The following is a 4,856-nucleotide window of genomic DNA, read 5'->3' on the forward strand; positions in this document are numbered from 1 at the left end:
AAAGAAAGAAAGAAAGAGAGGGAGAGAGAAAGAACTTGTTGAAGTTCATTCAATCATGTCCTCTGAAACATATGTATGAAGGATTCCTGGTAATTTTCTAAATTTGAGCTCATGTTGAGTGGACTCCATCTTTTAAAGCTGGGATCAAGAAGGTCTGGCCTTCCAAGGGGCTTCCGGCTTCCACCAGTCTCCCCAGGCTATAAGATCACCAGCCATGCTCCCCTTTATTGACAACATCTTAGTTTGGGGAACCTTGGGTCCTTAGGACATACAAATTAGAACCACACCAACACACAGGCTACAAATTCCCAGGGCTATTTTCACCACCAAGACCCAAGTCAAAACAGACAAGCTTCTCTGCTGGCTCCTTCTGCAGATATTTCATTATTTAACTAAACATATAGTCCAGATATAATCCTAGCTTCATAAAAGCTTGACTTCCAACCCTTGAGCCCAAAGAAGGCTGTGTCTTCACAGAGGTGGAGACCCACCTCCACCTCCACAATGTGCTCATTGTGAGTGATCCAAAAATGGCCCACCGCCAAAGTTGTGGGACCAGTTGACGATTGCCTGGAGCCTGCAGACCTGGACCCCAATACACCTCTTCAGAAATCAGGCTTCTCGGGCGTTTTGCCATGGTGGTAGAATGAAAGCAGGCTGCTTCCTCGGAAGGCCCTGTTGACAAAGAGGGTGCTGGCAGATGCATTACCGGCACTGCCTTCACCCGGCACTGTTGGAACAAGAGCCCATCCTGAATGAAAGAGCTACTACCGCGGAAAAGAGCAAGCAGCTAGCTGGACAGCCCAGGGCCAGCTGTGAGGGCTGATGCAGGGTTCATTTTGACAGGCAGTTCTAATGAGCTACTGGCCAACATTTTTGTCAACCGTTTAGACATCGAGATCAAAGGGAGGTCACCAACTTGATGCCTGGCACAAAGCTGAAAGGGACAGAGAACACATTCCAGAAATGAAGCTCAAATGGTTTCGGCTAATTAGCATAAATAAGATTAAATTTAATCGGGATTAGGCAAAGCCCTGTAGTTAGGTCCAGAAACACCAATTGTAAAGTACAAGATTGCCAGACCCAGGCTTGGGAGCGAGTCACGGACAAAGGACCTGAGCCACGGAGGGTGATATCATAACTTAACGTGGCCCTGGCTACCCCTGCTCCTCCTAAGTCCCTCCAGAAAGAATTCCCCAGTGACCACACATCGCCCATGGGCTCAGAGCCTTAAAGACCTTGCTACGTCGCTGTCTCCTTCTGAGCTCTGTTTCTCTTCCCTGCTTCAGTTTAGTTTCACCGTTTCAGTCATGACTTGGCTTCCTTTTACTCTTTTCTTTGTACTTTGTGTGTGTGTGTGTGTGTGTGTGTGTGTGTGTGAGAGAGAGAGAGAGAGAGAGAGAGAGAGAGAGAGAGAGAGAGAGAGAGAGAGAACAGAAGAGAACAGAAGAGAACTCTATCTATGCTGATCTATGCTTCTATGCTGCCTGGCTGAGCTGGAGCTTACTATGTAGACCAGGCTCTGTGTTTGTCTGTTGTCTGTGTCTGTCTGTGTGTCTGTGCTCCTTCGTGTGTGTGTGTGTGTGTGCCTGTCTGTGCCTGTGCATGTGTATCTCTGCCTGTGCATGCGTGCGTTGTCTCTACCTGTGTGTAGTGTGTATCTCTCTGCCTGTGCGTGTGTGCGTATCTCTGCCTGTGCGCGTATCTCTGCCTGTGTCTATGTGTGTGTGTGTGTGTGTGTGTCTGTATGTATATCTGTGTAGTCATGGGTGTGCCATGCACTCTGCGAAGGTCACATGGCACTTTTCAGAAGTCAGTGCTCTCGCTCCACGGTTTTGAGGCAGGGTCTTTCTCATTTACGTTGTTCTCCATACTCCAACCCAGCTGACCTCTAATCTTCCGCCTTTCTTTACAGGGATTACAGACCCAAGCTGCTGATTCTGGCCTTTTATGGGTTTGAGGGACTGAACCCAGATTGTCAGGTCTTCCTTCATCACAAATGCTAGCCCATTCTAGACCCTTCTCACATCTCAGTGCTTGGGGCCATTTTACCTGCAACTTCTGCCTCTCTAAAAACCAATGCACGCTAGGAAATTTGCAAGGATGGAGGCTCCTGGAAAGAAGACTGTGGGAACCAGGAGAGTGTCTTCAAATGAAAGAAGGAACAGAAGACCCTGTCTTGCTCCAGCAAATATGTTAGAGCCAGAGGGGTGTGGTAGCTCATTCTATGTCAACTTGACACAAGCTAGAGTCATTTGAAAGGAGGGAACCTCAATTGAGAAGACGCCTCCATAAGATCTGGCTGCAGGGTATTTTCTTAATCAGTGATTGATGGGGAAGGGCCCAGCCTATTATGTGTGGTGCTTTCCTTGGGCAGGTGGTCCTGGATTCTATAAGAAAAAAGGCCGAGCAAGCTTCAAGGAACAAGCCAGTAAGCGGCACCCTTCCATGGCCTCTTCGTCAGCTCCAGCCTCCGGGTTCCTGCCCTGGTTGAGTTCCTGTCCTGACGACTTTCAATGATGGACAGTGACGAGGAAGAGTAAGCCAAATAAACCATTTTCCTTCCTAAATTGCTGTGGTCCTGGTGTTTCCTCACAGCCACAGTGACCCTGACTAGGACCAGGGCTATGTCAGTTAACAACTTGACACCAACTACAGTCATTTGCAAACAGAAAATCTCAGTGAGAAGATGCTTCCATCAGACGGCTCTGTAGGCAATTCCGTGGAGGCATTTTCTTGATTAATGATTGATGTGGATGGATCCAGGGGACCTGAGTTTGATTCCCAGCACCCTCACGGCAGTTCACAACCATCTGTGATTCTAGTTCTAGTTCTAGGGCATCTGACTTCTCTGGTCTCTGTGGGTGGGTACTAGACCACAAGCGGTTGGTTCACAGGCATATATCCGTGCAAAACACCATATACAAAAAAGAAAAAAGTTTTTTGAAAGAAAGAAAGAAGCTGAGCAAGCCAGTCATTCTCTCTCGTGGTCTCTGTCTCAGTTCCTACCCCGACTTCCCTTACTGAAGGGTGAGACCTGAAGTTGTAAGATGGAATAGACCCTTTCCCCTCCCAAGTTGTTTTTGGATCATGGCAACAGGTCAAATTAAGACAAGAGGGTGGAAAGATGTGGATGTCTGTTCAACAGAGAAGTCACTGTGCTTTTCATAATAAAGAGCTGTTTCCGGCCATCTCAGAAAGGTCTGGCCAGCAGAGCGAATGCACCCAGTCTAGCTATAGTGTTGATGCGTCCCTGAACTCCTGTCGCAAACATAGCAAAACAGATTGCTGTGCTCCTTAGTGAGGAGACTGAGTTATCCTAGGGAAAGTTCTGGTTCTGTGCTATCACGTCTGAGCCAGCAGAGCTCTCTTGGAGAGGCACAAAAGCATTAATCCTTTGGATGGCAGAAGAGGTGACAGACCACGAGTTGTCCTTCCAAAGGGATCAGGATGACCTCCAGCAACATCTGCAATACTTCTCAACCTGTCTGCTTTGCTTCTGGCCCATTAAGCTGGCCCGGCCTTCTGCACAGGCTGCACCTGCAGGAGATAAAGTCGAGCTGAAAGCAGCGATGGTGTTGACAGCAATTCCCTAGAATCTTCGTCTTCTGCCTTGGCTCCGGTTCCTTCCTCCTGGCTTCTGGCTCTGTCGTCACCTCCGTTATTTGAACCTTGGCTTTGCTAATCCAATTGGCCAGGGAGGCTTCAAAACCTCTGGGAGGGTCAGAGTCACCTAGAAGACTTCCCAAGCCACTATTGCTGGTCCCTAGTCCAAGAGTTTTTAATTAAGTAGTTGACCTGAAAATTCAAATTCAATTTGGAATGCTGTAATCTTTGCATGTGTGTATGGTCATGTATGCTTGTGCACAGGTGCACGGGGGTGCACATGAATGCATGTCTGTCTGTCAGTGTGGAAGACAGAGGTCAATATCAGACCTTCCTTAATCATTCTCCACTTTCATTTTTTAAATTTTATTATATATTAATTTATATATATTATATATTTATAATTATATAGATATGTATACACAGACATCCATCCATCCCCCTGGAGCTGGAGTTACAAGCAGCTGTAAGTCATCTGACATGGGTTCTGGGAACCAAATTTGGGCTGTCTGCAAGAGCAGCTTCCCTCCCTAGCATTGAGATCTCTAGGTGCATGGTGTTACACCTGATTTGTTTCGCTTTCCCGACAGTGTTTCTTGCTGGGTGGTGGCATACGTCTTTAATCCCAGCACTCAGGAGGCAGAGACAGGTGGATCTCTGTGACTTTGAGGCCAGCCTGGTCTACAGAGTGAGTTCCAGGACAGCCAAGGCTACACAGAGAAACACTGTCTGGAAAAACCAAAAGAAAAAAAATGACAGTGTTTCTCTGTGTAATCCCGACTATCCTAGAACTCAGAAATCTTCCTACTTCTTCCTCTTAAGCGCTGTGATTAAAGGTTTGCGCCACCACCCTCAGCTGGGTTTTGTGTTTGTTTTTGACCTGGGTTCTGAAGATCAGACTCAGTTCCTCGTGCTGGAATTGTAGAGCTTTACTGACGGAGCCGTCTTCCCAGACCCCAGAAGGCTGAATCTTTATTTGCTGATTTGTGTATCACTACGTCAAATAAGACAAATAAGAGTTGTCCACAAATACAAGTATCCAACTGGCCTAGCTTCTTAGGGCCTCTTCCGTGACTAGGGGTTGACAGACGTCTGGTTAAGAATCATAACTGAGCTGGGCATGACCATGAGAGGCAGAGGCAAGTGGAGCTCTGAGTTCGAGGCCAGCCTGGTCTACTTAGAGAGTCACAGCATAGCCAGGGCTACACAGAAAGATTCTGCCTCAACAAAACATATATTTTATATATAAT

Source organism: Microtus ochrogaster, linkage group LG7_11, assembly GCF_000317375.1.
Source record: "Microtus ochrogaster isolate Prairie Vole_2 linkage group LG7_11, MicOch1.0, whole genome shotgun sequence".
NCBI classification, from domain to species: Eukaryota; Metazoa; Chordata; class Mammalia; order Rodentia; family Cricetidae; genus Microtus; species Microtus ochrogaster.